At 51.7% G+C, this 22,270-nt stretch overlaps 1 long non-coding RNA gene across 2 annotated transcripts; it reads right to left on the bottom strand.

Moving 5' to 3' along the window:
- Positions 1-2,906: 2,906 nt before the first annotated feature.
- Positions 2,907-21,628, bottom strand: LOC140616076 (uncharacterized). 2 transcript variants are annotated; one of them, XR_012016583.1, is made up of 4 exons: positions 21,218-21,621; positions 12,286-13,156; positions 11,194-12,140; positions 2,907-5,103 (listed from the first exon to the last, which is right to left on the bottom strand). It is a non-coding gene; the product is annotated as an uncharacterized lncRNA (long non-coding RNA). The 2 variants fall into 2 exon arrangements; XR_012016582.1 differs by lacking the exon at positions 2,907-5,103 and having other exon boundaries at positions 11,128-12,140; positions 21,218-21,628.
- Between the last annotated feature and the right edge of the window lie 642 nt (positions 21,629-22,270).

The following is a 22,270-nucleotide window of genomic DNA, read 5'->3' as shown; positions in this document are numbered from 1 at the left end:
TTCGGTGGCTGCGCGTGGCAGATGGCTTCCACATTGGATGGTGCCGGTCTAGGCCACGGGGATGCAGTGATGGACAGAATACCCAGGTCCCACGTCACGGAGCTCGTATTCAAGACAGCAAGTGGGCCGCTCGGGAGGCCTGGCCACTAGGATGGGGTCAGATCATATTCTGAAGCCCCCTGGGGACCAGTAGTCATTTACTGAGCACCTGTCTAGGTGACAGGATAGAAATAAACACATAAATGCTGCTCCTGGCCAGAAGCTGACGGGCCATCGGCGCTCCCAGACGAGATGGACAGGTGGACGGGGACCTATCATGGGATGCACGCTTCGAGAAACGTTGTGAGTGAGTGTGGGGCCAGGGACCTGCATGTCACGGCCGTGGTGGCAGCAGCACGGCCTCACGTGCAGAGTGTGGTTTGGGCAGCAGTGGCCTCCAGCGGGGCCCAGGTGTCCTCACAGCCACCACGTGCATTGGGAGGAAGGAGCATCTTCATGAGCCCCACAGATGCGGAGGAGTCAGGGGTGCCTCAGAGATGGAGCAGGAGGCCACAGGATAGTCCTGCAACATGATCCCGTTTCCCTGGAAGCACTCCGGGTTCGTCTCTCTGATGGGCCCCCAGGGGCCCCCCATTTTTCACCCGGTGCAGGAGCAAAGCGAGTCCTCGAGAGGCAACGGCAACCCTTCCCCCGGGAAGCTGCTGCTCAGCACGCAGTCGGGGTCTTCCCAGACAGGTGCAAGCACAGGTCTCTAGCCCGAAGCAGCTCAGTTAGGGACAGGCTCCGCTGCGGGTTCCGAGTGGCCTACGGGGCAGCAGCCGCCCCCTGATGCCGACGCCACCTCCTCAGAGCAGCGCAGCCACCGTGGAAGCAGCAGCCCCTCTGCTGACCGTCAGCTGCTCCCCACGGATAAAGCAGAACAAACGTGAACCGTGTTCTTCGAGCCAGAAAATTCACTCATCCCCAGGAAAGTTTGTATGTCGGAGAGTTGCTTAAAGAAACACACAAACCACCCTTCCTCTTCCTACGCTCCGAGTATGTGTGGCGAGATTCCACGCATTAGAGCAAAATGTGATTTCCCATCTCTGTCTCCATTCACATCACTTTACCTCCGTACAACCCAAGAGTGACCCTGCAGTGAAGTGTGGCTCTGGGTGAGGATGGCGTGTGGGTGTGGGTTCCTGGGTTGGCACAAACATTCCATCTGGTGGGAGGTTGACCATGGGCGTGAAGAGGGTGGGCAGGGGGTACACAAGAAAGCTCTGCATCGGGATCCCTGGGTGGCGCAGTGGTTTAGCGCCTGCCTTTGGCCCAGGGCGCGATCCTGGAGACCCGGGATCGAATCCCACGTCAGGCTCCCGGTGCATGGAGCCTGCTTCTCCCTCTGCCTGTGTCTCTGCCTTTCTCTCTCTCTCTCTGTGACTATCATAAATAAATAAAAATTTAAAAAAAAAAAAAAGCTTTAAAAAAAAAAAAAAAAGAAAGAAAGCTCTGCATCCTCCCCTCAATTTTGCTGTGAACCTAAAACTACTTTAAAAAAATAAAGTTTAGGGCAGCCCAGGTGGCTCAGTGGTTTAGCACCTGCCTTCAGCCCAGGGCGTGATCCTAGAGACCTGGGATCGGGTCCCACATCAGGTTCCCTGCATGGATCCTGCTTCTCCCTCTGCCTGTGTCTCTGCCTCTGTGTGTGTGTGTGTGTGTGTCTCATGAATAGATAAATAAAATCTTAAAAAAAAATAAAGTCTGTTTTATTTTTTTAAGACTTTATTTCTTTATTCATGAGAGACAGAGATCTATAAGAGGAGTCAGTGGACTTTGGGGCCAGCTCCTTGAGCTCTCCCTGTACCTGCCAGCGGCGTCCCTCTGGCTGTCAAATGCCCTGTGCTGCACCAGTAGGATCTTCTACCTCAGTTTTTAAAAAGAAGACACGAGGAGATGCTGGCTATAAATGACCATCTGTGAAATAGCGTCTTCTCTCATGTGTGTCCTTCTGCTTTTCCTTTTGGTTCTAGAATACTCCAGAATCATGGAGGATACAGGAAGGCTCAGAGTCACAGGCAACAGGGGCGCCCTGCTGCTCTTGTCACCTCGTGAACAACGAGTGAGTCAGACTGTGAGCTATTCTGAGTCCGCACGTCTTGGATGGTAGGTGGTGCTAAATCTATCCCACGTTCTCATCCCAGCCTTGGAAATCCACCCTTAAGGAGGCAAGATAGGCGGCCACACGTCTGTGCAAGGAGGCAGTCCCGTCCTTGACTCCTAGAGACTGAAATCCTATGAGATCTGGTGTCTAGTATTTTCATTTCACTGTCGAAGATGCTGAGAAGTGCTTTGTTCAGAGACTACACAGATGGAGATGACTACACACATCTCATCTCCATCTGTGTCGTCACTGAACAAAGCACTTCTCAACACTTAGAATAGTTTATCCACTGAGAAATTCCTTGAATGAGACAAAGTAAAGTATCCAACAAGATCATGTACCAAAAGATTTTCTCAGAGGGGCACCTGGGTGCTCAGTGGGTGAAGCATCTGCCTTCAGCTCAGGTCAGGATCCCGGGGTCCTGGGATGGAGTCCCTGCTGAGCAGGGAACCTGCTTCTCCTTCTCCCTCTCCCCAGTCCTGCTTACTCTCTCATGCTCTTTCTCAAATAAATAAATTTTTTAGGAATGCCTGGGTGGCTCAGCGGTTGAGCATCTGCCTTTGGGTCAGGGTGTGATCCTGGAGTCCTGGGATCGAGTCCTGCATCGGGCTCCCTGCTGGAGCCTGCTTCTGCCTCTGCCTGTGCCTCTTCCTCTCTCTGTGTGTCTCTCATGAATAAATAAATAAAATCTTTTTTTTAAAAAAAGGATTTTTTTGTATATTTTTTTATTGGAGTTCGGAATGAAGAGAGACAGAGACCACTATCTATGTCCTAATGGGGATTTTAACCTAGTTTGGAAATGAAGATGTGTGGACAAGATTATATATACTGAGAATCAATAACATAACAAGAAACCCCAGGAACTGTAAAATGAGGTAGCCGAGAAAAATGGGCACACAATCTGGAAAATAAACTGTGGGCACGTGATAAACGTTTCCATTCATTCATTCATTACAACTCAGCCCTTGAAATCTTACTGTCTTTCACGTTATTCAGTGATTTGGTGCATGTTTCTCTTCCTACCATTCTCGAAAATATTTAATGTGGGATACGGCATCTTATTGAAAATCACATTAATTTCATGAACCAAAAGTGTTGTGTAACGCCGACATGCAACAGTAAGTGGGCAGATTGCATAGAAAGACGGAGGGTTTCTGAGTCACCTGGGGTGTACAGCTTGGTCCCCTGGCTCTCCACGATCCGGATCGTGGCAGGTGCCGTGAGATGGTGAAGCTTCCAGCACATGCGGGCTCCCTGCCTTCTTGGAGCCAGCACCCTCGGCCAATGCTGCTCCATGCCTGGGTCTTGTGCATCCGCCTCGGTGGCCGTGCTGTCAGGACCAGAACTGGCAGTGCCAGGTGGCAGCAAGTCAGCAACGTGGCTGTGGGTGGGGGTCACTGACGATCACTGAGGTGTGGAGGGCAGAGCATGCCACCCCATTAGCTGTGCAAGTCCCTCAGAAGAATGGAGGATTTGATGGGTAAGAATGTATTGGACCCGAGGCCAACTCTGACACCTGTGTGTGTGCACTTGTATGTATGTGTTAATGTGTGTACTTATGTGTGTGTGTGTGGCCTGTGCATGTGTTTGTGTGTAGCTTTGAGCATGTGTGGGGATCTGTGCACACGTGTGTTCCCTGTGTGTCTGTCTGTATGCACATGTGCACCTGGGCATATGTAGACATGGGTGTTGTTTGTGGGGGTATGTGTGTGTTACGTGTACATGTGTTTGCATGTGTGCATGCCCTGGTGGGATGAGGGGAGGTAGAGGCCACTAAGCTGCCCACAGAGTCATATCAAGGGAGAACGAGACTGAGTCCAGACAGGAGATGTGGAGCACAGCTACGGCCTGCTTTGACCTTGAGGACAGACTTCCTTCCACTCAACCTGCAACCAAAGCTCTGTCCCAACACACAGTGGGGCAGGTCACATTCTACAAGCCATTCCTGCTCCAGTCTGCTCCACTCACACCCCTGTGAGCCTCCGAGGCTTCTGTGTAAAGGACACAAAGCCAACGGTATACCCCCACCCATCTGGGTGGACTAACCTTCCGTACCAGTGGTGAGAGACGAGGGCCGGTAGAGGAAGCGGTCCTCTGGCACCCCATCCTGGCACCTCAACCCTTCTCCAGGGGCCCCGATCCCCTTCCCACAGCAAGGTCATCAGGAGGACAAGTAGGGTGGTGTGGATCCCAAACGCTGGGCATCTGTGCTGGCCACCACCACACCACCAGGAGAACGGGAGGGCATGTGTGTGCACGTTCTCCAGCTCACTGAGCCCAACCTAGAGCACGCCTCAGACCCTCAATGCGATGCTGTCCACCCTCCAAACCCACACTCTCTGGTGCTTGCAGAAACGTTACAGCTTAAAGACAATTTCCTTCCTTGGGCCTCATTCTGGCTGAACAAGAGGAATTATTTTCAACTGACCATGTCACATTTGCTTGATTTGGGCTCACATATTTCTTATCTACCAATAACACTTAAAATAAAATTTTCCCCAAACGTGCGTTTCCCCACACCGTCTTCCAAGTACACTCCCACAGGGACATGTGGGTGGCTCAGTGGTTTAGCGCCTGCCTTTGGTCCCAGGATCAAGTCCCACGTCGGGCTCCCTGGATGGAGCCTGCTTCTCCCTCAGCCTACGTCTCTGCCTCTCTCTCTCTGTGTCTCTCATGAATAAATAAATAAAATCTTAAAAAAAAAAAAAACTTACCAAGCACACTCCCCGCAGTATCAACAATAACATATCTCGCATCAGATCTACACAACAGTGACAGCTCCCCTGGTGGAGACACGCGCTGGACACGCATGGGCATGAGGCTCAGAAGAGTGGCCCAGCCGGTCAGCGCAGAGGCCGGGGCTGGAACTTCGCATAGGCCAGGGGCAAAGTAAGCACTTGGGAGCCCCGAGATCTGCTCATGGTTTCTCATCACAAAGGAGGTGGAGCAAAAGCGGACAACTGTGAAGAACAGGAGATAATAAATGGAACTCTCTGGGCTGATGAGAATAATCACCAGGGTAAAACCCACGCTGCAAAGATTAGTACAGAGCACGCTAACGATGCGCACATTTGGGTTCAGAAGGCTGGACCAGCGAGCAGCAGGAATGGGGTCTCGAGTGCGGATGTGCAAGAGGCTGACTTGACTGGGAGACCAGCTCCCTCCTGCCTCTTGTCTTTCCTCCACCACCACCACCACCCTTCTCTCCTCCTCTCCCTTTCCCCCTCCTCCCCCTCCTCCCTGTCTTCCTCCTCCCTCCTCCACTTCCTTCCCCTGTCCTCCTCACCAGCACCAAACTTTCAATGCGAAAATCTCTGGCTGCCTGGTTTGTGCCAAACAGTGATGAGAACTCATGTTAGTTTAACTTTGAAATAAATAAATAAATAAATAAATAAATAAATAAATAACTTTGAAGCCCTGTTTCCTGAAAGTTGATTATCTTTTTTTAAGATTTTTTTTGGGGGGGGGGATCCCTGGGTGGCGCAGCGGTTTGGCGCCTGCCTTTGGCCCAGGGCGGGATCCTGGAGACCCGGGATCGAGTCCCACGTCGGGTTCCCGGTGCATGGAGCCTGCTTCTCCCTCTGCCTGTGTCTCTGCCTCTCTCTCTCTCTCTGTGACTATCATAAATAAATAAAAGTTAAAAAAATTTTTAAAAAAAAGATTTTTTTTTTAAACTTATGATAGTCACACAGAGAAAGAGAAAGGCAGAGACACAGGCAGAGGGAGAAGCAGGCTCCATGCAGGGAGCCCAATGCAGGACTCGATCCCGGGTCTCCAGGATCACACCCTGGGCCGAAGGTGGCGCTAAACTGCTGAGCCACCCGGGCTGCCCTTTGAAAGTTAATTATCAAGGAGAGGGCACTCACATGTGATCCTGTAGAGCAAGGCGTGCTCCCCAAGGGGCCAAGGCCTTCCTGTCTCCCACCTGTGGACGACTGCTCTGTGTCATTTGTAACTCCTGGCAATTAGATTTTTTTGAGATCTTCCCTTAACAGGCTGCTTTCAAAATTAAGGAATAAGTAGGTAAGATGGGACATTACAGTAAAGTCTGATCTTTTAAAAAATATAGGAATATCTATATCCAAGTGATAACTTTGAAAATAGACCCAGGTACTAGTTCCAAGGAACCACCTATCGTGTGACTTGTTCTTAAATTCCTAACTGCCTCCCCAGCCCCTTGTGTGTTACTAAGATCTTCTTTCTGGTAGCAAACCTTAGTCATTCCAGGGTAAATTTTATTTTGAGGAAGGTTAAGTCTTTTTAAAGGTAAGTGTGGTGAATAAGGAGAGTGATCAAAAATAAGAATTTGTGGGCTTAAAAAAATAAAACGGGCTAAAAACTGAGGTTTGCTTTCTTACATTGTTCAGAAATGGGGGATCCCTGGGTGGCTCAGCGGTTTAGCGCCTGCCTTTGGCCCAGGGCACAATCCTGGAGTCCCGGGATCGAATCTCACGTCAGGCTCCCAGCATGGAGCCTGCTTCTCCCTCTGCCTGTGTCTCTACCTCTCTCTCTCTCTCTCTCTCTCTCTTTCTCTATGTCTATCATAAATTAATTAATTAATTAATCTTAAAAAAGAAAAAAGAAATGGATGCAAACTGCGATTTATTTAAAATATGTATTGGGGTAGGGGATCCCAGGGTGGCTCAGCGGATTGGTGCCTGCCTTTGGCCCAGAGTCCTGGGATCGGGTCCTACGTCCGGCTCCCTGAATGGAGCCTGCTTCTCCCTCTGCCTATGTCTCTGCCTCCCTCTCTTTCTCTCTCCCTCTCTCTCTCATGAATAAATAAATAAAATATTTAAAATATATATATATATATGTATTGGGTATCCACTAAGTGCAAAGACTATAAGGCTGAGGGGGAGATAAAAGTGATGAACACATGGTTTCTCACTAAAATTCCTTGTGGCCTAGTATCTGTTGGGTGATGAGGGTCAGGACACCTGAGAGACAGAGCTGTGGGGACGAGCCCGGGACACATGCCGGCCTGGCTGGCAGGGAGGGAGGGTCCTGTGGAGAAGCAGACGTGTGAAGATCTGAAAGCAATGACGAGCAGCAAAGAAACAACAGAAGGAAAAGGCAACAGAGAAATAGAAACAAAGCAAACCATCTTTGTAATAAGGGCTAACATCCAAAATATGTAAGGAACTTATACAACTTACAGCTAAAACCCAATCTGGGGGCACCTGGGTGGCTCAGTGGTTGAACGTCTGCCTTTGGCTCAGGGTGTGATCCCGGGATCCTGGGTTCAAGTCCCACATCAGGCTCCCCACAGGGAGTTTGCTTCTGTCTCTGCCTCTCTCTGTGTCTCTCATGAATAAATAAATAAAATCTTTAAAATAAATAAATAAATAAAATAAATAAAAAATAAGATAAAAAATAAAACCCAATCTGATTAAAAAATGAGCGGGGGTGGCAACTGAGTTGTTTAGTCTATTAAGACCTTTGGTTCAAGGGACACCTGGATTGCTCAGTGGTTAAATGTCTACCTTTGGCTCAGGGTGTGATCCTTGAGTCCCGGGATGGAGTCCTGCCTCGGGCTCCCTGCATGGAGCCTGCTTCTCCCTCTGCCTGTGTTTCTGCCTCTCTCTCTCTCTCTTTCTCTCTGTCTCTCATGAATAATAAACAAAATCTTAAAAAAAAAAAAAAAGACCTTCAGCCCCCAGGTCATGATCCTGGGGTCCTGGGATAGAGTCCTGCATGGGGCTCCCTACTCCACAGGGAGTCTGCTTCTCCCTCTGCCCCTCGCCCCTGCTCATGTTTTCTCTCTCTCTCTCTCTCTCAAATAAAGAAATAAAATCTTTTCAAAAAAAAGGGGAAAAAAGACATTGCCTTTCATAGAGACAGAGACAGAGGTAGAGAGATATAGACAGAGATAGAGAGACATGGAGATAGACAGATGGAGACACAGAGACACAGAAACTTGAATACATATGATTACACACACAGTAATGTACATGCACATGTACACACCTACTCATGTACATGAGTGTGAGTTGGGGATGGCGTCCCAGCTTCACAGAACAGTACCAGTTGGGTTCGAGTTCTAGTGACTTCAGTGGATTGAATTTCAGCCAGCTACGAGGAGCAGGAGACAAACCAGCTGCCATTCTAGAAACCACACCTTGTGCATGTTCACAGCTGGAACAGGGTCAGTGTGTGGGCAAAACCAAAGGAGGAATGGAACCCTCAGGCCCAGAGGTCCCTGAGCCCAGGGGGCACAACCACGGCCAGCTCCTCTGCCATTCCCACCCCTGATCCAAGGACTACACTCTCTCCTCCCTGCATATCGTCTGCTATTACCACATGACTATTGAATTGACTCTGTGCTGACAGGGAGATCCATCAGGCAACAGTCAGGATATTTTATCTTGCGATGGGCTGAAGCCAAATTCAAAATGGCTTGGGTGGGACGCCTGGGTGGCTCAGTGGTTGAGCGTCTGCCTTCGGCTCAGAGCATGATCCCGGGGTCCTGGGATCGAGGCCTGCATTGGGCTTCCCTAGTGGGAGCCTGCTTCCTCCCTCTACCTGTGTCTCTGTCTCTCTCTCTCTGTGTCTCTCATGAATAAATAAAATCTTTAATAAATGGCTTAGGCTATGTAATCCCAAAGTCCAGATGTGAACATCAGGCATGGCTTGATCCAGGTGCTCAGTATCATCTGGAAATTTGTCTATCCCCTTCTTTGCTGTCTCTATGTAGGCCGTGTTTCTAAGCTGGCTTTCTTCACATGGCAGCAACAATGACCCCTCGAAGCTTGGGGCTCTCATGATGCTTTGTGAGTAGTACATCAGAAAAAGAGGGGATTTCCCTTGATAACTCCTAGCAGATTGGCCTGAAGTGGAAAAAGGAGCTCAGGGACCAGGTGTTCATCCTGTAAGCAGAGGGAAGTAGAATCTGAGAACATGGAGAGTCAGCCACGCATGTGTCCCAAGCACATGACATCCTGCACCCAGAACAATCCTCTAAGCATAGGCCCTCACCGATGCTGGACAGTAATCTTGGTGAATGAGTTTGAAGAACACTCTTGTAACACAGGATGTGTTTGGCGGGGTGGGAGTGGAGGAGTGATCTGAGGTGGGTCTCTGCCTCCCCTGCAGAAAGTGAGGGACCCTGCACCCACTTGTCCTACATATGGAGGCACCCCAGAAAGCACCGGTAAGTCACTGTCACTGCCTTCCCTGGCAACTGGAGTTTCATTTCCAGTAGGTGCACCCAGACTCTGGCCCAGCACCCCACTGCTGACCGCATTTGGGTAAAGGGACCAAAGCCGACCCCGTTGGCCACTGGGGTTCCGCTGGCAGGGAAAGTCTTCCCCAAGGAGGAGTAGATTCCACAAGGAGACCACTGTCGCAGATTCTCCCCAAGCTGAGGGCTGCGATCATAGTTTATGTCCTAGGGCCTCAGTGTCCTCACCCGTATAGTGGGATTCTGGGCTAGCCCGGGGGTCCCACGGAAGGAGAGCAGCCCTCACCTCCCTCAGCTCATGCCCAGGACACACAGAGCTCGCCAGCGACCCCACCCAAGGATGGGCCGCCCTCAGCGGAGGCTCTCAGAAAGGCGAGGATTGGTCTAGAAGCTGCAGAGTTGGCACCTTTTACCCATGTGAGAGGCCCATCTCTTAGAATGCTCATTCTGGGATCACAAGGTCTAAGATGTCCCCCATGCATTGTGTTATACAGAGAACACGCTTGTGTGGCTGAGAACACGTGCACCCCTCACGCCCTAGAACACCTCCCTCCCTACACAGTCTGGATCTCTCGCTCGAGCACCCTGCACCAAAGAAAGACACTCAGGGCTGTGCATGCTGTTCTATTTCTTTAAGCTTTAAGAATGAGGGTTTGTGGGATCCCTGGGTGGCGCAGCAGTTTGACGCCTGCCTTTGGCCCAGGGTGCGATCCTGGAGACCCGGGATCGAATCCCACATCGGGCTCCCGGTGCATGGAGCCTGCTTCTCCCTCTGCCTGTGTCTCTGCCTCTCTCTCTGTCTCTCTCTCTCTCTCTCTCTGTGACTATCATAAATAAATTTTAAAAATTTTTAAAAAAAGAATGAGGGTTTGTAATGGATGATTGTACTACTCTGGCGTTCATTCTGCATATACCACCTGACATGCCGATGTTTGCATTGTACACAAGCTTCTCTCCGCAGAACGTAACCCCGGCGCTTTCTGTGCCCAGTTGGCCCTAAAATCGCCATCCCTATTCAGGCAATGTATCCTCCTCCCACAAACATCACAACTCTCATCAGCACAGAAGAGACTTTTAAATGCAGAAGCGGGGCGAGGGGAACAAAGCTTCCTTTAAAAAATCCACAGTGGTTGGGACCCCTGGGTGGCTCAATGGTTGAGCATCTGGCTTTGGCTCAGGGCATGATCCTGGAGTCCCAGGATCGAGTCCCACATCAGGCTGCCTGCATGGAGCCTGCTTCTCCCTCTGCCTGTGTCTCTGCCTCTCTCTCTGTATCTCTCGTGAATAAATAATCTTTAAAAAATCCACAGTGGCAATGATGACATTAGAACTATTTTGTCTTTTCACCTAAGACCCCTTCAATTACCTGACACCTGCATAATTGCTAAGAAACCTTTTTTTTTAAGATTTTATTTATTTCTTCATGAGAGACACACACACAGAGATAGAGAGAGAGAGAAAGAGAGATTGAGAGAGAGAGAGAGAGAGAGGCAGAGACACAGGCAGAGGGAGAAGTCAGGCTCCATGCAGGGAGCCTGATGTGGGACTCGATCTCGATCCCAGGTCTCCAGGATCAGGCCCCAGGCTGAAGGCGGCACTAAACCACTGAGCCACATGGGCTGCCCGCTAAGAAACCTTTTAAAAATGAACCTCGGGGATCCCTGGGTGGCTCAGTGGTTTAGCGCCTGCCTTTGGCCCAGGGCATGATCCTGAAGTCCCAGGATCGAGTCCCGCATCGGGCTCCCTGCATGGAGCCTGCTTCTCCCTCTGCCTGTGTCTCTGCCTCTCTCTTTCTCTCTATGCCTATTGTGAATAAATGACTAAAATCTTAAAAAAAAATAATATAAAATAAAAAATAAAAATGAACCTCATGCCATTGCACGTTTCCTGTGGCTCAGAGCATGGATTGTTCTAGTTCTTCTTCCTCCAACTGGGCTCCCACCACATCTTGGGACCTCCTGACAGACACCACCGCTGTCCTGACCACCCATCCGCTCTGGGTTCCTCTCTTCATGCATGTCTACCACTCAGGGCCTTGTTTGACTCCCTGTTGTTCCTACAGAACCAGGCTCCAAAGCCTCAGCACACTCCCAGCCTCTTCCACACAGGCCTCTGATGGAGCCTTTTGCCAGCACCTGGTGACAGCATACATCTATCTTCTCTGGGAAGGCCCTCCTACTCCCATCTGTGTGTCTTGTCTGTGAAGACCAGACCAGCTGCTTGCTTGTCCTGGCTGGAACATGTGTGACATGTGCTCTCTCTGCTAGGCCAAGAGTGAGAATTGGCCTGGTGCCTGGCACAGCGATGTGTGGGTTTGTCTCTATTTCCTGTGTGACTTTGCCTCGGCCTCCTCGAGGCAGTTTCCACACCTGTGAAATGGAAAGGATGATGCCAGGATGATGAGATACCCGTTTCTCAGTTTGAGGACGAACCCCTCCGAGGTCACAGGTCCAGGTGAAACATGGGCAGCGTGGAATGAACGCTCTGGTTACCCACAGTTTCTCAAGACTGTGACAATGTCTCCCTTTCAAGCACCCTTTGGAGTCATGACGACTGTGTACAAAGGAAGGTGACCAACGTGCTTGCTAAGTGACAGATGGCCTTATCTTTAGGCTCCAAGAACTCCACGTTGAACCTCCAAAGGAAGCAAAGCTCTGCAAGCCCCCACGGGTCACAGGGCACAGTGCACTGGGTGCAGGGCCTTCCAACGGAGCACGCACGCTGCCTTTCCACCTTCGACAAGAGGACTTGGCCCTGCCTTGCTGCAGGTCTTCTCTGAGGGTGGAGAGGAGTCCAGGGTGGCGGAGGAAGCACCTGAGGACAGAAGAGGAGTCAAGGACTTTCTGTAAAGGCCGAACCGACTCCACAGCAGAGACAGAGCGGCTTAACCAGGACCCAGGAAGCTGGAGATGTGGGCAGAGCCCCCCACCCCACCCTGGGGCCTCTCCTGGATCCTTACCTCCTCTTCTTACCAGAAAGCCCAACCCCTGAGCACCCCTGTCACGGTCCTCCTTCCAAACGTAGTTGCCTTCTGTTGGCGGGTTAGGTCTCAGCCTATGAACTCAGTCCACAACTGTGTCCAAAAGTCTCAGCCTCTCAAAGATGAGTGTGGACGTCCATCAGCACGTGCTGACATAACAAGATGATCTTCGGTGCCCACCTGTTGATGCGCATTATCGGTAAGGTTTACAACCTGGGGGCGTCAGGTTCAGGCTGATGCTGAGTGCGGGCTGACCCATCACCCCAGGAGGGACGGACAGCTTGGCACCTGGGGGGACACCCTAGGAGCTTCCAGGTGCACCTGTGTCCTGTGCGTGTGTGTGCACGTGCATGTGTGCATATGCATACGTGTGTGTGCCCTGGATGCAGCAGTGGTGTCTGGGGAGATGCCCTAGGAGCTTCTGGGTGCACCTGCATCCTGCGCATATGTGTGCATGTGCATGCATGTGTCTGTGCCCTGGGTGCAGCAGCGGTGCCTCAGGAGACACCCTAGGAGCTTCTGGGTGCACTTGCATCCTGTGAGAGTGCATGTGCACATGTGTGTGTGAACGCATGCACTGGGCAGGTGTGTGGGCGTGTGCATGTGTGTCTGTGAGTGTGTGCACTGTGGCGCCCCAGATCAAGAAGCAGAGAGGAAGAGAGAAGCCCCAGGGGTGGAAGCTGGAATCCCTCCGTCGTTTCCGTGGATTCACCAATACACCATCACCCACACTTCCGGCTGGGGCCGTGGGCCTCACAGGCACGTCCACAGAGGACAGGGGGCCCCACAGCAGGTCGGAGCCAGGATGTGCTCAGACAACGTGCAGAAGACGGAGCCGTAGTTGGCGCACCTGTAGGAAAGGTCATGCCACCTTCAGAGCTCAGGTGTTCATTCTGCTTTCACTGCATCACATAGAGTCCCCATGTGCCACCTCCTCAGGTGTCTGCTCCTTCTTGATGCCCTGAGATCCGCCGTGAATCAGGGGCCCTGCAGCCCCTTCTGTGGGACCTGCTCCTCTGTCCGCGCTCTTCACCTGTCAGACTCTAACCTTAGGGCATCCTACTTCACCCTCGGAAGCACGGACACAGGAGCTATGTACCCTCCCGGGTACCCCCTCCTATGTACCCCTCTTGTGTGCCCCCCTTCCGGGCTCCCCTCCCATGTCCCCCACCCAGGGGCCAGACTGGATCATTATGAGCTTCCAGTGTCCCCCCTTCTGTGTACCCCCACTGTGACCCCGCCTCCCGTGTCCCCTCTCCCATGTCCCCTCTCCCCCACGCAGGGCAGGGCTGGGATGGTGGCCTGGGTGGCGAGTGGGCCCTGAGGAGGGCCTGCTGCAGCCTCACACACGACGCTGTCTGGGCCTGTGGTCCTCTGCAGACTGTCCACTGGGAGAAAACACATCTGCTCAGACCACAAGCTCCTCTGAAGTTGAACCTGAATTTCTCTCCAGAGTTTGCTTTCCAAGCCACCCTTTTGGCACGAAGTGTCACAGCTGTGCTTTTCATGCAATCTGTGCAGCCAGGGAAGCATCTGGCTGAAACCAGCCACCGCACCACATCTCTCGGCAGGGGCGACACCGAGTGCGCTGGGAAGGCTGCCCTGGACCCGGCTCGGCTCTCCCCTGGAGCAGGGACTTCAGGATGGAGTTGATCTGGGTGCAAGACGGATCAACATTTTCCTCCACAGGCTCATCAGCTTAGGCTCACAGAACAGTCCTGGACACAGCTCTGTGCTAGCAAGGTGCGGGGCGCATGGGGCACGAGGGGGTAGGAGTACCTAAGGCCTGGCCCCCGTCACTAGGTGTGTGCACCTGCAGAAGCCCGAAGCCATCTGAGACAGTGGAACGGAACGGGGTGATAGTATTTGATAACAACCATAGTAGGTGGTTCCCCAGCAGTTCAAAGAGGGGCAAACCAGGGGCCCCAAGAACCGTGGCACAAGGTAGAAATAAGAGGATTCCCGCCCATTACTAAACCCCTAGCTGGGCAGCCCCTGTGGCTCAGTGGTTTAGCGCTGCCTTCAGCCCAGGGCATGATCCTGGAGACCAAGGATCGAGTCCCACGTCGGGCCCCCTGCCTGGGGCCTGCTTCTCCCTCTGCCTGTGTCTCTGCCTCTCTCTCTGTGTCTCTCATGAATAAATAAATAAAATCTTTAAAAAATACAAAGATAAACCCCTAGCTGGCAGAGAATCTCTACATACACCAAGAAAGACTCCATAACCCCATGGCTTTGTTTTTTTTTTTTTCTTTCTCTTTGATCGGCCCATAAATATGCAGACCCACTGATCTCTGCCTAAAACCAGAACAGAAATCAGACAAAAGCCCAGCATTCCTCTCTGACGATCACACACCTCCCTCCAAACTCCACTCGCTTTCTGTGACCTCTACCGAACTGTACGTTCTCTCTGGAACTTACCCTAGCTGCTTCCAACCCCAGGGCCCTCATGAAACTGCTCGACAAAGCATCTGTCAGCTTCCCATTGGCAAAACCCCACAAAAAAAATATTTTTATTTTATTTTACTATCTATTTATTCATGAGAGACACAGAGAGAGAGAGAGACAGAGAGTTCAGTTTTCAGTTCAGGGGAACTGAAAACTGGTCAGATTTGGGATTTGGGGGAAGACAGAGTCAACAAGATTGGTGGCTGGATTCAATGTGCCACATAGAAAAGTCAGATTTGCAGAAAGTTCCTAAGGCTAGGGTCTGCGCAGGTGCGATCGATGTCTGCAGTGCTGAAGGGAGCAGGGCAGGATGTCCAGCAGGAGGGGATGCCTGGGTGGCTCAGCGGTTGAGCATCTGCTTCAGCCCAGGGCATGATCCCTGGGTCCTGGGATCAAGTCCCACATCGGACTTTCCGCATGGAGCCTGCTTCTCCCTCTGCCTATGTCTCTGCCTCTCACTGTGTGTGTTTCTCATGAATAAATAAATAAAAACTTAAAAAAAAAAAAAAAGTGAGAGATGTCCAGCAGGAGGCCCCAGACAACAGTGGAGCACCAACACATTTGTGAATCTGTCAGCATAATGTTCTATTTAAAATCTTGGGATGGGGATCCCTGGGTGGTGCAGCGGTTTAGCGCCTGCCTTTGGCCCAGGGCGCGATCCTGGAGACCCGGGATCGAATCCCACGTCGGGCTCCTGGTGCATGGAGCCTGCTTCTCCCTCTGCCTGTGTCTCTGCCTCTCTCTCTCTCTCTCTCTGTGTGTGACTATCATAAATAAATAAAAAATTTAAAAAAAAAAAAAAAAATAAAATAAAATAAAATAAAATCTTGGGATGGATGCGATCACCTGAGTAGTGAGGTATAGAGGAAGATTGTGTGTTGCAGTTCTCCAGCATTTATGGGCTGGAGTAGAGGAAGCGTCAGCCAAGGGGCTCAGGACACAGATGGAAAACCAGAGAGCTGTGGTATCTTGGAAGCCAAGTGTAAAAAATAGTTCAGAGAAAAATCATTTTATTTTTTATTTTATTTTTTTTATGAAAAATCATTTTAAAAATTGCTTTCTGGGGGATTCCCTGGGTGACTCAGCGGTTTAGCGCCTGCCTTTGGCCCAAGGCGCGATCCTGGAGTCCCCAGATCGGTCCCACATCGGGCTCCCTGCATGGAGCCTGCTTCTCCCTCTACCTGTGTCTCTGCCTCTCTCTCTCTCTCTCTGTCTCTCATGAATAAATAAAATCTTTTAAAAATAAATGAATAAATAAATTGAAATATGTGGCATTTACCTTCTTTCTCTAAAAAATTTCTACTTTCAAAAAGTGAACATGAAAAAAAGTGAACATGATATAAAAAGAAATATATTTTTTTTAATTTAAAGATTTTGGGAAAAAATAAATAAATAAATAAAGATTTTGGGCAGCCTGAGTGGCTCAGCAGTTTAACGCTGCCTTCAGCCCAGGGCGTGATTCTGGAGTCCCAGGATCAAGGCCTGTATAGGCTCCCTGCATGGAGCCTGCTTCTCCCTCTGCCTGTGTCTCTGCCTCTCTCTGTCTCTCTCTGTGTCTCTCATGAATCTTTTTTTTTTTTTTTTTTTTTTTTTTTAATGGAAAACTTGGAAACTCTTTTTGATTACCAAAGTGCACCTTTGAAGTTCCCCCAAAAGTTCCGTTTTGTTCCCTTCTCCCCCCACCCCCCCCCCCCCCGGGGGCTGAAAAGGGACACAAAGCAGACACCATGTGGCCGGCCAGCCCTCTGGGTGTGGGGCTGTTAGTGACAGGAGGCTCTCTCATGAATCTTAATCATTTATTCATGAGAGACACAGAGAGAAGAGACATAGGCAGAGGGAAAAGCAGGCTCCTTGCAGGGAGCCGGATGCAGGACTTGATCCCTGGGCTGGGATCATGCCCTGAGCTGAAGGCAGATGCTCAATCACTGAGCCACCCAGCCGTCCTGAAAAGAAATAAATTCTTACTCAACATTCAATCAGCCTGGATCATTAGACCGTAGATTACACATGACACCAAAAATCTTTCCAAAACAGCATTTGACTTGAATTAAAACAGAGCGTTGAACCAGTTTGAACAAATTTGAGGGAGTAGTGTCCTTGCTTACACATAAACACACCCAAAATGTAAATAATAATAATATATTTTTTTTTTAAATAAAATAGGGATCCCTGGGTGGCACAGCGGTTTGGCGCCTGCCTTTGGCCCAGGGCGCGATCCTGGAGACCCGGGATCGAATCCCACATCGGGCTCCCGGTGCATGGAGCCTGCACCTGTGTGCAGTGTCTCTGCCTGTGTCTCTGCCTCTCTCTCTCTCTCTTTCTGTGACTATCATAAATAAATAAAAATAAAAAATAAAAATAAAATAAAAATAAATAAATAAAGCACAGAGGAGAGAAAGAAGGGGGAAACCACCCACACATTTCTATTTATCGATAGAATGTTCTGTTAAAGGAAGGGAACATTTTACTCAAAACTTCCGTTCTTTATTATAATGGATAGTCTTTGCAGAAAGCTTCCTTTGCCTGTGGTTACAATCAAGATGCTCTACCTCTCTAACCTAAAGGAGCACCTCATCATTAGCTAAAGTCAAAATACTTAGAGCTTAAAATGTTCCATGTTATGTCTCCTTATGGAAACTCCTTCTCTGGATGTTTGTGAAGGCTTGTGTATCAATGTTCAAGAGGCACACCATCTGCCCTGTGAACAAATATGTGCTACCTCTTCAATTTGCCAGAAAACTTCAATCAAAAATCATCCCTTTAAAAAAAAAATCATCCCTTTTTTCCCCCCTAGGAATGTTGGAAAATAATTAAAATTCATAAAGATGACAAGTAAGTATATATGAGAAGATGCTCCACATCACAGTTATCAGAGAAATGCACATCCCAACGCCCAATGGGAACGGCCAAAATTCCCAGCACTGACCATCAAGTACTGGCGAGGACGTGCAGCAGCGGGAGCTCCCACTCACCGCTGGTGGGAGGTGGACTGGGGTGGCCGCTTTGGAAGACAGTTCAGTGGTTTCTCAAAAACTAAACATACTCTTAACTTACAATCCAGCAATCATGCTCTCTCCTGTTTACCCAAAGGATTTGAGAATATATCTACACAAAACCTTCAGTGGATGTTTACAACAGCTTTCTTCATAACTGTCAAAATTCGGAAGTAGCCAAGATATCCTCCAGTAGGTGAATAGATAAGTCAATGGATTCATACAGAAAACAGAATTTATTCAGCTAAAAAGAAATGAGCTATCAGGCCTTGAAAGACATGAGGAAACTTGAATGTCTATCTCCAAGTGAAAAAAGCTAATCTGGGGACACCTGGGTGGCTCAGCAGTTGAGTGCCTGCCTTTGGCCCAGGACGTGATCCTGGAGTCCTGGGATCGAGTCCCGCATCGGTCTCCCTGCGTGGAGCCTGCTTCTCTCTCTGCCTATGTCTCTGCCTCTCTCTCTCTGTGTCTTTCATGAATAAATAAAATCTTTGAAAAAAGAAAAAGAGAAAAAAGCTAATCTGGCTTCTTTACATAATAAAACAACAGATTTCTTAATACTTGTTAGATGTATACGACAGGGATGCCTGGGTGGCTCAGTGGTTGGGCGCCTGCCTTCAGCCCAGGGCGTGATCCTGGAGTCCCAGGTTCGAGTCCCACATGGGGCTCCCTACATGGAGCCTGCTTCTCCCTCTGCCTGTGTCTCTGCCTCTCTCTGTGTGTCTCTCATGAATAAATAAATATAATCTTTAAGAAATAAAAAATAAATGTGTAAGACAATGTGGTTGAAAAAAAAAACAAAAACAGAATTAAACAGAAATGACCTCAGGGGCAAATTCCAGTCAGCTGAGGGTGTGGGTGGCTCAGATTCAGCAGGACCAGCTGGGCAGGTCAGCCTTTCCCCAGGACCCAAAGAACCAGGTGCCCTAGTCCTGAATCCCTGCTGCCTCGTGATGTGGTTCCCCAGAGCACTCTCCTAAGCACCGGTCCCAGGAGAAGGGGCTCAGAGGCAGCACCCCTGAGGGACCGTCCTGCCTGTGCCCCTGGCTCCATCGGGACCGCACGCCTGCCAGGCCCACACCAAGCCCTCTGAGTTCTGCCTCTACGCCAGAGCGTGACCCCACGTGGAAGCCCGTAATAGTCTCCTCAGCTGTAACAGTCACTGAAACAGTGACTTCTCTTTCTCCTCGAGATGGGCATGTTCAAGTAAGATTCATATTCAGGCCTCAGCACTGGCACAGATGCAGGGGTGGAGCTGGGGAAGTTCTGCTCTGACCCCTGTGCTCCTTCTGCAAGCCTTCCCATCTTGGCTGGAGTCCCAGGCCTCGGCCCTCTGGCCCCAGGCTCTTTCTCGGGGTGCCTGGGGGCTGAGGCCACAGCATCTCCCAGGCCCAGCGCACCCACAGGGTCATTGTAAGGGGAGGTAGGAGGGTCTGAGTGTAAGAAAGGAGATGCGTGGGGGCAGAGTCCAGAGAAAAGAGGTAATACTGCGCAGCTAGCTGTGAAGAGGGAGTGACCACCAGCCAAGGAATCAGTCGACCCAGAAGCCCAACAACTGTCAGGAAACAGACTCTGCCCTGGAGCCTCTGATGGAATTGGCCCTCACTTTAGGTTTCTGATTTCTGGCAGTATAATAAAATCACGTTGTTTTAAGCCAGTAATATTTGTTAGGTTTTTGGGTTGTTGTTTTTTTTTAAGATTTTATTTATTTACTTGAGAAAGAGAGTGAGCCAAAGAGAGAGAAAGAGCACAAGCAGGGGGAGCAGCAGAGGGAGAGGGAGAAGCAGACTCCCCGCTGAGCAGCTGAGGCTGACCCCAGGACTCTGAGGTCTTGCCCTGAGCCTCCCAGGCTCTCCGGTTCAGTTATTTCTTTACAGCAACAACAGAAGCCTGATCCAGGGCACATGTCATTCCAAATTTTCTCACTTGGTGGGGTGTGCTGATCCCTGCGGCCCACTCTACTCTGCAGGAGGGCAGAGCTCCCACTGCAGCCCTGAAACGTTGGAGCTCAGACTTCTAGAGAACTCTGGGTACCAGAGAGTCACACTGAATCAGAATCCAGTGGGTAAAAAAAAAAAAAAAAGAATCCAGTGGGTGATGACCGTGTGCCCTAGCGTGAAGCCCGCTTCTCCACCTGACGCAGAGGAGCGCGCTCCGGGGGGGGGGGGGGGGGGGGGGGACAGGTGGACAGGACGCGCGCTCGGCCTTTCCGGTGATGGACCTGGGCGCACGGTTCCCTAGGGAGGTCAGCGTCCCTTAAGAGAAGACTTGGGATTCCCGGGTGGCTCAGGGGTTGAGCACCTGCCTTCTGCCCATGGCGTGATCCTGGGGTCCTGGGATCGAGTCCCACGTCGGGCTCCCTGCATGGAGCCTGCTTCTCCCTCTGCCTGTGTCTCTGCCTCTCTCTCTCTCTCTCTTTCATGAATAAATAAATAAAATATTTTAATAGGGTGGGGTGGGGGGTTGCTCGGGGAGATGGTGGCAGGGGCTGTCGCTGTTAATCTCCCAGGAGGAGACACCAGCCTGGTGACCACCCCCACCGGGAGATCCGAGGCCCCAGGACGCGTGCACAGGTGCGCGCAGGGGCCAGGACTGCCTTCCGCCGGCCGCTTGGTGCCCGGGAGCCGCGGTGCGCCCACCCCCACCCCCACCCCCGGGAAATTCCGGGAGCCGAACCCACTGCTGGGGGCGGGGGGGGGGGGCTTCACGGGCCCAGGGCCCTGACCCTCCTGTCCCCTCCTGTCCCCTCCTGCCCGTGTCAGAGACGCCCGAGCCAGCGGTCTTGGGGCAGTCTACACCCGCTCCGTCCAATCCCGGCCAGGAGGCTACAGACCCTCCCGCAAGCAGATGCTTCCTCCCCGCCTCCTCCCGTCCCCCCCTCCACGCACGAAGCCCCCCCCCCCCGCGGACCCTCCCCTGCAGCGAGCCCTTGTGTGGGCCCTTCCCCATGCACCGACCGTCCCACCAACCCTGTCCCATCCCCCAGCGAACCCGAGCCCCCTGCACGGATCCTACCCCTGCCCAGGTGCACGGACCCTGCCCCCCTCCAGCCGCCCAGCAGAACCCCCCCCCCCCCCCCCGCCACAGCGAGCCCTGCTGCGGACCCTACCCCCCAGCGAACCCTCCCCCGCGCAGGGACCCTACCTCCCCCTCCCAGCGAACTCTCTCCCCCTCCTCCATGCACGGACCCTAACCCCTCCTCCAGCCGCCTTCAGCGAGCCCTCCTGCAGACCCTCCCCCACAGCGAACTCCAACCCCCCCCCCCCCCCCCCCCCCGCCAGCCAACCCTCCCCTGAGCACTGACCCTCCTGCGGACTCTCTCAGGGACTTTCCCCACCACCAAGGAACTTCCCTCTCCCCTCCCCCCACTTTCCTCCCCTTCCCTCCCCCACCCTCTCGCAGACCCTTACCTGCTCACCAAGCCCCCCCACCAGCGATCGCCCCCCGCCAGTACCCTCAGGCAGGGTGAGTACCCGCGATCACAGAGCGAGGCCACCTTCTAGCCAGCTCTCCAGCCTGTGTGCAAGGACACTGGCTTCATGCCGGCTGACCTCAGGACCTCTTCTCCTCCCAAAGGACCCCCGCTGACACCGGCGCCTCCGTGGGAGTTAAGGTTTCAAGGAAGAACTTGGACACAAGGTTTCAGGTTTCCCTGGGCCTGGGAACAGCCCTGCCTGGGGTGGAGGTCACCATGGCCCTCCCCTCCCTGCTGGGAGGACCAGTGGGCCCGGCTGGGGGAGGGGGTAGGTCTCCGGAGCCCTCATGGAGAGAAAGGAGCCTCCAGCCATCCTCCTCATTTGCCCAGAAGTCGGGCATAGGGTCAGATTTCCAGGTCTACACCGGAGGTGGTCAGCCCCTGAGATGACCCCCAGGAGCGCTGCCAGTGGGAAGGTAAAAGACTGACCTTCAGGAGGGAGCAGGGCTCCCTGTGAAGGACGCATGTGTGACTTGCAGACTCACCAGACACATCAACCCATCACACCCTCCCATCCAAACAAAGAAAAAGTGTCATTTGGGCTCTTTGGGGAATCCAGAACACTGAATTTTTTTTTTTATTTTTTTTATTTTTTTATTTTTTTTTGCTCCTCTGTTGGTGTGCAACAATGATACCTAGACTTACTGGGCTAAAACAACAAGCTTTCTTTGCTTACGTTTCTGGGCCAGGCTAGCACGGGATGGCTGGTTTTGAGGAGGTGGTGTCTGCAGGGGCTGACCTGCCCAGGTGGCCCCTCCAACCGGCTGTGGGACCCTCCCAATGCGGCTGGAAGCCTCCCCGGGGCCGGGGGGGGGGGGGTTGTCTGAGGACTGGGGCTGTTCCTTTCTTCTTTCCCAAACGGTCTCTCCCTCACTCTGCCCCGTCACAGGGGTGTCAGGCCTGACAAGGGGCAAAGGAGAGGCTGCTGTCCATGACTAAGGCTTAGCCCCCACGGGAGAACCGTCGCTTCTGGCGCACCTACTGGCTAAACAGGACTCAGCAACATCACGAGGACCACAGCTGGGAGCTTTATTTAGCTAAGCAATTACTG

Source organism: Canis lupus, chromosome 24 (assembly GCF_048164855.1).
Source record: "Canis lupus baileyi chromosome 24, mCanLup2.hap1, whole genome shotgun sequence".
NCBI lineage: Eukaryota > Metazoa > Chordata > Mammalia > Carnivora > Canidae > Canis > Canis lupus.
The sequence above is the reverse complement of the archived record's forward strand: the minus strand, read 5'-3'. Positions and strand labels throughout refer to the sequence as shown.